General features: G+C 62.1%; 1 non-coding gene across 1 annotated transcript; it reads right to left on the bottom strand.

The window, feature by feature from the left end:
- Positions 1 to 1,754: 1,754 nt before the first annotated feature.
- On the bottom strand, positions 1,755 to 1,873 carry LOC142006039 (5S ribosomal RNA). Its single transcript, XR_012643187.1, has one exon. It is a non-coding gene; the product is annotated as a 5S ribosomal RNA (ribosomal RNA).
- Positions 1,874 to 10,000: the final 8,127 nt, after the last annotated feature.

Below are 10,000 nucleotides of genomic sequence, written 5' to 3' on the forward strand. Positions count from 1 at the left end.
CCGGGCACCAGGTCAACCGCCGCTGCTTTCAGCGGGGGTTGACCTGGTGGCCGATTCCCTCCCCGGGCACCAGGTCAACCTCCGCTGCTTTCAGCGGGGGTTGACCTGGTGGCCGATTCCCTCCCCGGGCACCAGGTCAACCTCCGCTGCTTTCAGCGGGGGTTGACCTGGTGGCCGATTCGCTCCCCGGGCACCAGGTCAACCTCCGCTGCTTTCAGCGGGGGTTGACCTGGTGGCCGATTCCCTCCCCGGGCACCAGGTCAACCTCCGCTGCTTTCAGCGGGGGTTGACCTGGTGGCCGATTCCCTCCCCGGGCACCAGGTCAACCTCCGCTGCTTTCAGCGGGGGTTGACCTGGTGGCCGATTCCCTCCCCGGGCACCAGGTCAACCTCCGCTGCTTTCAGCGGGGGTTGACCTGGTGGCCGATTCGCTCCCCGGGCACCAGGTCAACCTCCGCTGCTTTCAGCGGGGGTTGACCTGGTGGCCCATTCGCTCCCCGGGCACCAGGTCAACCTCCGCTGCTTTCAGCGGGGGTTGACCTGGTGGCCGATTCCCTCTCCGGGCACCAGGTCAACCTCCGCTGCTTTCAGCGGGGGTTGACCTGGTGGCCGATTCCCTCCCCGGGCACCAGGTCAACCTCCGCTGCTTTCAGCGGGGGTTGACCTGGTGGCCGATTCGCTCCCCGGGCACCAGGTCAACCTCCGCTGCTTTCAGCGGGGGTTGACCTGGTGGCCGATTCCCTCCCCGGGCACCAGGTCAACCTCCGCTGCTTTCAGCGGGGGTTGACCTGGTGGCCCATTCGCTCCCCGGGCACCAGGTCAACCTCCGCTGCTTTCAGCGGGGGTTGACCTGGTGGCCCATTCGCTCCCCGGGCACCAGGTCAACCGCACCCTTTTTCGGCCGCCTTCGCCTCCAAATTTTTCCCCCCGTTTCCTTGCCCACTCCTCGGTCACTTCATACGCCCTCCCCCTTACATCCACCGTACGCAACACCTCCACCGGGCTTAATAGTCCACAACCGAGACCCAGGGCCTTCCCCGCTCTCAACAACCTCCACCCACGGTCCCCCTCCACCGGGCTTAATAGTCCACAACCGGGACCCAGGGCCTTCCCCGCTCTCAACAACCTCCACCCACGGTCCCCCTCCACCGGGCTTAATAGTCCACAACCGGGACCCAGGGCCTTCCCCGCTCTCAACAACCTCCACCCACGGTCCCCCTCCACCGGGCTTAATAGTCCACAACCGAGACCCAGGGCCTTCCCCGCTCTCAACAACCTCCACCCACGGTCCCCCTCCACCGGGCTTAATAGTCCACAACCGGGACCCAGGGCCTTCCCCGCTCTCAACAACCTCCACCCACGGTCCCCCAAGACGCACGTTCCAAGCCTTAACCCTCAGACCATCCACCCCCCGGGGGGGACCCCACACCCACCTGACCCCAACTCACTCCCACCAAAAACACCACCACCGCCACCGCCTCAACGGCCTGCCCAACCCAGCACTCCCACACACACACCTGCCCCACCAACGCTCCACACACGCTTTCTTCCCTCTCCCCGACCCGACCCAAGCCATCGCACCGCACCGGGTGAGGGCCTTAGCTTCCTCGCCCGCCCCCCCGCCCCCGACACGCAGGCAGGCAGAGGGAAAGGCCTCAGCGCCCCCCAGGACCGTCGCGCCGCCTTGGCCTCACGGCTTCCCTGCTCCCGCACGGCAGACACACGCCCCGCTCTACCCCCGCTGGGGCCAAAAGCTGCCTACGGCACCTGGGATTCCCAGGCGGTCACCCATCCAGGTACTAGCCAGGCCCGGGACGGTTTACCTTCCGAGATCGGACGAGATCGGGGGCATTCGGTCCGGTATGGCCGTAGGCCCCCGCCTCCCCGGGCTTTAGCGTCAGCAGCCTGGCCTCAGTCAGCCGGGCCCAAACAATTAACCCGGAGGCCGGGCCGAGGGAAAACTTCCTCCGAGCCGGCCCAAGGGGAAGGGAGGACGAGGACGCCGGGCCCGGGAGGTGACAGGACGTGCACGTCAGACCCGGGAAGCTGTGCGCCCCGAGGTTAACCCCCGGGCCGGGGCGGGGAGAGAAAAATGTTCTAAGTCCGGTAGGGACAGCAGGTCAACCCCGGTCCGAGGCGGGGAGAGAAATTTTCCAAGTCCGGCAGGGACAGCAGGTCAACCCCGGCCGCCGTAGCAGAGGTTGACCTGGTGTCCGATTCGCTCCCCGGGCACCAGGTCAACCTCGGGCGCTTTAGCGGAGGTTGACCTGGTGTCCGATTCGCTCCCCGGGCACCAGGTAAACCGTGGCCGCTTTCAGCGGAGGTTGACCTGGTGGCCGATCCCCTCCTCGGGCTCCAAGTCCGGCAGGGACAACAGGTCAACCCCGGTTCCGGGCGGGGAGAGAAAAATTTTCTAAGTCCGGCAGGGACAGCAGGTCAACCCCGGCCGCCGTAGCAGAGGTTGACCTGGTGTCCGATTCGCTCCCCGGGCACCAGGTCAACCTCGGGCGCTTTAGCAGAGGTTGACCTGGTGTCAGATTCGCTCCCCGGGCACCAGGTCAACCTCGGGCGCTTTAGCAGAGGTTGACCTGGTGTCCGATTCGGTCCCCGGGCACCAGGTAAACCGTGGCCGCTTTCAGCGGAGGTTGACCTGGTGGCCGATCCCCTCCTGGGGCTCCAAGTCCGGCAGGGACAGCAGGTCAACCCCGGTCCCAGGCGGGGAGAGAAAAAATTTCTAAGTCCTTCAGGGACAACAGGTCAACCCCGGTTCCGGGCGGGGAGAGAAAAATTTTCTAAGTCCGGCAGGGACAACAGGTCAACCCCGGTTCCGGGCGGGGAGAGAAAAATTTTCTAAGTCCGGCAGGGACAGCAGGTCAACCCCGGCCGCTTCAGCGGAGGTTGACCTGGTGTCCGATTCGGTCCCCGGGCACCAGGTAAACCGTGGCCGCTTTCAGCGGAGGTTGACCTGGTGGCCGATCCCCTCCTCGGGCTCCAAGTCCGGCAGGGACAGCAGGTCAACCCCGGCCGCTTTAGCAGAGGTTGACCTGGTGTCCGATTCGCTCCCCGGGCACCAGGTAAACCGTGGCCGCTTTCAGCGGAGGTTGACCTGGTGGCCGATCCCCTCCTCGGGCTCCAAGTCCGGCAGGGACAGCAGGTCAACCCCGGCCGCTTTAGCAGAGGTTGACCTGGTGTCCGATTCGCTCCCCGGGCACCAGGTAAACCGTGGCCGCTTTCAGCGGAGGTTGACCTGGTGGCCGATCCCCTCCTCGGGCTCCAAGTCCGGCAGGGACAGCAGGTGAACCCCGGCCGCTTTAGCAGAGGTTGACCTGGTGTCCGATTCGCTCCCCGGGCACCAGGTAAACCGTGGCCGCTTTCAGCGGAGGTTGACCTGGTGGCCGATCCCCTCCTCGGGCTCCAAGTCCGGCAGGGACAGCAGGTCAACCCCGGCCGCTTTAGCAGAGGTTGACCTGGTGTCCGATTCGCTCCCCGGGCACCAGGTAAACCGTGGCCGCTTTCAGCGGAGGTTGACCTGGTGGCCGATCCCCTCCTCGGGCTCCAAGTCCGGCAGGGACAACAGGTCAACCCCGGTTCCGGGCGGGGAGAGAAAAATTTTCTAAGTCCGGCAGGGACAGCAGGTCAACCCCGGCCGCCGTAGCAGAGGTTGACCTGGTGTCCGATTCGCTCCCCGGGCACCAGGTCAACCTCGGGCGCCTTAGCAGAGGTTGACCTGGTGTCCGATTCGCTCCCCGGGCACCAGGTAAACCGTGGCCGCTTTCAGCGGAGGTTGACCTGGTGGCCGATCCCCTCCTCGGGCTCCAAGTCCGGCAGGGACAGCAGGTGAACCCCGGCCGCTTTAGCAGAGGTTGACCTGGTGTCCGATTCGCTCCCCGGGCACCAGGTAAACCGTGGCCGCTTTCAGCGGAGGTTGACCTGGTGGCCGATCCCCTCCTCGGGCTCCAAGTCCGGCAGGGACAGCAGGTCAACCCCGGCCGCTTTAGCAGAGGTTGACCTGGTGTCCGATTCGCTCCCCGGGCACCAGGTAAACCGTGGCCGCTTTCAGCGGAGGTTGACCTGGTGGCCGATCCCCTCCTCGGGCTCCAAGTCCGGCAGGGACAACAGGTCAACCCCGGTTCCGGGCGGGGAGAGAAAAATTTTCTAAGTCCGGCAGGGACAGCAGGTCAACCCCGGCCGCCGTAGCAGAGGTTGACCTGGTGTCCGATTCGCTCCCCGGGCACCAGGTCAACCTCGGGCGCTTTAGCAGAGGTTGACCTGGTGTCCGATTCGGTCCCCGGGCACCAGGTAAACCGTGGCCGCTTTCAGCGGAGGTTGACCTGGTGGCCGATCCCCTCCTGGGGCTCCAAGTCCGGCAGGGACAGCAGGTCAACCCCGGTCCCAGGCGGGGAGAGAAAAAATTTCTAAGTCCTTCAGGGACAACAGGTCAACCCCGGTTCCGAGCGGGAGAGAAAAATTTTCCAAGTCCGGCAGGGACAACAGGTCAACCCCGGTTCCGGGCGGGGAGAGAAAAATTTTCAAAGTCCGGCAGGGACAGCAGGTCAACCCCGGCCGCTTCAGCGGAGGTTGACCTGGTGTCCGATTCGGTCCCCGGGCACCAGGTAAACCGTGGCCGCTTTCAGCGGAGGTTGACCTGGTGGCCGATCCCCTCCTCGGGCTCCAAGTCCGGCACGGACAGCAGGTCAACCCCGGCCGCTTTAGCAGAGGTTGACCTGGTGTCCGATTCGCTCCCCGGGCACCAGGTAAACCGTGGCCGCTTTCAGCGGAGGTTGACCTGGTGGCCGATCCCCTCCTCGGGCTCCAAGTCCGGCAGGGACAGCAGGTCAACCCCGGCCGCTTCAGCTGAGGTTGACCTGGTGTCCGATTCGCTCCCCGGGCACCAGGTAAACCGTGGCCGCTTTCAGCGGAGGTTGACCTGGTGGCCGATCCCCTCCTGGGGCTCCAAGTCCGGCAGGGACAACAGGTCAACCCCGGTCCCAGGCGGCAGAGAAAAATTTTCTAAGTCCGGCAGGGACAACAGGTCAACCCCGGTCCCAGGCGGGAGAGAAAAAATTTCTAAGTCCGGCAGGGACAACAGGTCAACCCCGGTCCCAGGCTGGAGAGAAAAATTTTCTAAGTCCGGCAGGGACAGCAGGTCAACCCCGGCCGCTTTAGCAGAGGTTGACCTGGTGTCCGATTCGCTCCCCGGGCACCAGGTCAACCTCTGGCGCTTTAGCAGAGGTTGACCTGGTGTCAGATTCGCTCCCCGGGCACCAGGTCAACCTCGGTCGCTTTAGCAGAGGTTGACCTGGTGTCCGATTCGCTCCCCGGGCACCAGGTAAACCGTGGCCGCTTTCAGCGGAGGTTGACCTGGTGGCCGATCCCCTCCTGGGGCTCCAAGTCCGGCAGGGACAACAGGTCAACCCCGGTCCCAGGCGGGGAGAGAAAAAATTTCTAAGTCCGGCAGGGACAACAGGTCAACCCCGGTCCCAGGCGGGGAGAGAAAAAATTTCTAAGTCCGGCAGGGACAACAGGTCAACCCCGGTCCCAGGCTGGAGAGAAAAATTTTCCAAGTCCGGCAGGGACAGCAGGTCAACCCCGGCCGCTTCAGCTGAGGTTGACCTGGTGTCCGATTCGCTCCCCGGGCACCAGGTAAACCGTGGCCGCTTTCAGCGGAGGTTTACCTGGTGGCCGATCCCCTCCTCGGGCTCCAAGTCCGGCAGGGACAACAGGTCAACCCCGGTCCCAGGCGGGAGAGAAAAATTTTCTAAGTCCGGCAGGGACAACAGGTCAACCCCGGTTCCGAGCGGGAGAGAAAAATTTTCTAAGTCCGGCAGGGACAACAGGTCAACCCCGGTCCCAGGCGGCAGAGAAAAAATTTCTAAGTCCGGCAGGGACAACAGGTCAACCCCGGTACCGGGCGGGAGAGAAAAAATTTCTAAGTCCGGCAGGGACAACAGGTCAACCCCGGTCCCAGGCTGGAGAGAAAAAATTTCTAAGTCCGGCAGGGACAACAGGTCAACCCCGGTCCCAGGCGGCAGAGAAAAAATTTCTAAGTCCGGCAGGGACAACAGGTCAACCCCGGTCCCAGGCGGGAGAGAAAAATTTTCTAAGTCCGGCAGGGACAACAGGTCAACCCCGGTCCCAGGCGGCAGAGAAAAAATTTCTAAGTCCGGCAGGGACAACAGGTCAACCCCGGTCCCAGGCGGGAGAGAAAAATTTTCTAAGTCCGGCAGGGACAACAGGTCAACCCCGGTCCCAGGCGGCAGAGAAAAAATTTCTAAGTCCGGCAGGGACAACAGGTCAACCCCGGTACCGGGCGGGAGAGAAAAAATTTCTAAGTCCGGCAGGGACAACAGGTCAACCCCGGTCCCAGGCTGGAGAGAAAAAATTTCTAAGTCCGGCAGGGACAACAGGTCAACCCCGGTCCCAGGCGGCAGAGAAAAAATTTCTAAGTCCGGCAGGGACAACAGGTCAACCCCGGTCCCAGGCGGCAGAGAAAAAATTTCTAAGTCCGGCAGGGACAACAGGTCAACCCCGGTCCCAGGCGGCAGAGAAAAAATTTCTAAGTCCGGCAGGGACAACAGGTCAACCCCGGTCCCAGGCGGGAGAGAAAAATTTTCTAAGTCCGGCAGGGACAACAGGTCAACCCCGGTCCCAGGCGGGAGAGAAAAATTTTCTAAGTCCGGCAGGGACAACAGGTCAACCCCGGTCCCAGGCGGCAGAGAAAAATTTTCTAAGTCCGGCAGGGACAACAGGTCAACCCCGGTCCCAGGCGGCAGAGAAAAAATTTCTAAGTCCGGCAGGGACAACAGGTCAACCCCGGTCCCAGGCGGGAGAGAAAAAATTTCTAAGTCCGGCAGGGACAACAGGTCAACCCCGGTCCCAGGCGGGAGAGAAAAAATTTCTAAGTCCGGCAGGGACAACAGGTCAACCCCGGTCCCGGGCTGGAGAGAAAAATTTTCTAAGTCCGGCAGGGACAACAGGTCAACCCCGGTCCCAGGCTGGGGAGAAAAAATTTCTAAGTCCGGCAGGGACAACAGGTCAACCCCGGTCCCAGGCGGCAGAGAAAAAATTTCTAAGTCCGGCAGGGACAACAGGTCAACCCCGGTCCCAGGCGGGAGAGAAAAATTTTCTAAGTCCGGCAGGGACAACAGGTCAACCCCGGTCCCAGGCGGCAGAGAAAAAATTTCTAAGTCCGGCAGGGACAACAGGTCAACCCCGGTACCGGGCGGGAGAGAAAAAATTTCTAAGTCCGGCAGGGACAACAGGTCAACCCCGGTCCCAGGCGGCAGAGAAAAAATTTCTAAGTCCGGCAGGGACAACAGGTCAACCCCGGTCCCAGGCTGGAGAGAAAAATTTTCTAAGTCCGGCAGGGAGAACAGGTCAACCCCGGTCCCAGGCGGCAGAGAAAAATTTTCTAAGTCCGGCAGGGACAGCAGGTCAACCCCGGTCCCAGGCTGGAGAGAAAAATTTTCTAAGTCCGGCAGGGACAGCAGGTCAACCCCGGCCGCTTTAGCAGAGGTTGACCTGGTGTCCGATTCGCTCCCCGGGCACCAGGTCAACCTCTGGCGCTTTAGCAGAGGTTGACCTGGTGTCAGATTCGCTCCCCGGGCACCAGGTCAACCTCGGTCGCTTTAGCAGAGGTTGACCTGGTGTCCGATTCGCTCCCCGGGCACCAGGTAAACCGTGGCCGCTTTCAGCGGAGGTTGACCTGGTGGCCGATTCCCTCCTCGGGCTCCAAGTCCGGCAGGGACAGCAGGTCAACCCCGGTCCCAGGCGGGGAGAGAAAAAATTTCTAAGTCCGGCAGGGACAACAGGTCAACCCCGGTCCCAGGCTGGAGAGAAAAATTTTCCAAGTCCGGCAGGGACAGCAGGTCAACCCCGGCCGCTTCAGCTGAGGTTGACCTGGTGTCCGATTCGCTCCCCGGGCACCAGGTAAACCGTGGCCGCTTTCAGCGGAGGTTTACCTGGTGGCCGATCCCCTCCTCGGGCTCCAAGTCCGGCAGGGACAACAGGTCAACCCCGGTCCCAGGCGGGAGAGAAAAATTTTCTAAGTCCGGCAGGGACAACAGGTCAACCCCGGTCCCAGGCTGGAGAGAAAAATTTTCTAAGTCCGGCAGGGACAGCAGGTCAACCCCGGCCGCTTTAGCAGAGGTTGACCTGGTGTCCGATTCGCTCCCCGGGCACCAGGTCAACCTCTGGCGCTTTAGCAGAGGTTGACCTGGTGTCAGATTCGCTCCCCGGGCACCAGGTCAACCTCGGTCGCTTTAGCAGAGGTTGACCTGGTGTCCGATTCGCTCCCCGGGCACCAGGTAAACCGTGGCCGCTTTCAGCGGAGGTTGACCTGGTGGCCGATTCCCTCCTAGGGCTCCAAGTCCGGCAGGGACAGCAGGTCAACCCCGGTCCCAGGCGGGGAGAGAAAAAATTTCTAAGTCCGGCAGGGACAACAGGTCAACCCCGGTCCCAGGCTGGAGAGAAAAATTTTCCAAGTCCGGCAGGGACAGCAGGTCAACCCCGGTCCCAGGCGGGAGAGAAAAATTTTCTAAGTCCGGCAGGGACAACAGGTCAACCCCGGTCCCAGGCGGCAGAGAAAAAATTTCTAAGTCCGGCAGGGACAACAGGTCAACCCCGGTCCCAGGCGGGAGAGAAAAATTTTCTAAGTCCGGCAGGGACAACAGGTCAACCCCGGTCCCAGGCGGCAGAGAAAAAATTTCTAAGTCCGGCAGGGACAACAGGTCAACCCCGGTACCGGGCGGGAGAGAAAAAATTTCTAAGTCCGGCAGGGACAACAGGTCAACCCCGGTCCCAGGCTGGAGAGAAAAAATTTCTAAGTCCGGCAGGGACAACAGGTCAACCCCGGTCCCAGGCGGCAGAGAAAAAATTTCTAAGTCCGGCAGGGACAACAGGTCAACCCCGGTCCCAGGCGGGAGAGAAAAATTTTCTAAGTCCGGCAGGGACAACAGGTCAACCCCGGTCCCAGGCGGGAGAGAAAAATTTTCTAAGTCCGGCAGGGACAACAGGTCAACCCCGGTCCCAGGCGGCAGAGAAAAATTTTCTAAGTCCGGCAGGGACAACAGGTCAACCCCGGTCCCAGGCGGCAGAGAAAAATTTTCTAAGTCCGGCAGGGACAACAGGTCAACCCCGGTCCCAGGCTGGAGAGAAAAATTTTCTAAGTCCGGCAGGGACAGCAGGTCAACCCCGGCCGCTTTAGCAGAGGTTGACCTGGTGTCCGATTCGCTCCCCGGGCACCAGGTCAACCTCTGGCGCTTTAGCAGAGGTTGACCTGGTGTCAGATTCGCTCCCCGGGCACCAGGTCAACCTCGGTCGCTTTAGCAGAGGTTGACCTGGTGTCCGATTCGCTCCCCGGGCACCAGGTAAACCGTGGCCGCTTTCAGCGGAGGTTGACCTGGTGGCCGATTCCCTCCTCGGGCTCCAAGTCCGGCAGGGACAGCAGGTCAACCCCGGTCCCAGGCGGGGAGAGAAAAAATTTCTAAGTCCGGCAGGGACAACAGGTCAACCCCGGTCCCAGGCTGGAGAGAAAAATTTTCCAAGTCCGGCAGGGACAGCAGGTCAACCCCGGCCGCTTCAGCTGAGGTTGACCTGGTGTCCGATTCGCTCCCCGGGCACCAGGTAAACCGTGGCCGCTTTCAGCGGAGGTTTACCTGGTGGCCGATCCCCTCCTCGGGCTCCAAGTCCGGCAGGGACAACAGGTCAACCCCGGTCCCAGGCGGGAGAGAAAAATTTTCTAAGTCCGGCAGGGACAACAGGTCAACCCCGGTCCCAGGCTGGAGAGAAAAATTTTCTAAGTCCGGCAGGGACAGCAGGTCAACCCCGGCCGCTTTAGCAGAGGTTGACCTGGTGTCCGATTCGCTCCCCGGGCACCAGGTCAACCTCTGGCGCTTTAGCAGAGGTTGACCTGGTGTCAGATTCGCTCCCCGGGCACCAGGTCAACCTCGGTCGCTTTAGCAGAGGTTGACCTGGTGTCCGATTCGCTCCCCGGGCACCAG

The sequence above is a fragment of the Carettochelys insculpta genome, unplaced genomic scaffold (assembly GCF_033958435.1).
Source record: "Carettochelys insculpta isolate YL-2023 unplaced genomic scaffold, ASM3395843v1 scaffold_0038, whole genome shotgun sequence".
In the NCBI taxonomy this organism is placed as follows: Eukaryota; Metazoa; Chordata; order Testudines; family Carettochelyidae; genus Carettochelys; species Carettochelys insculpta.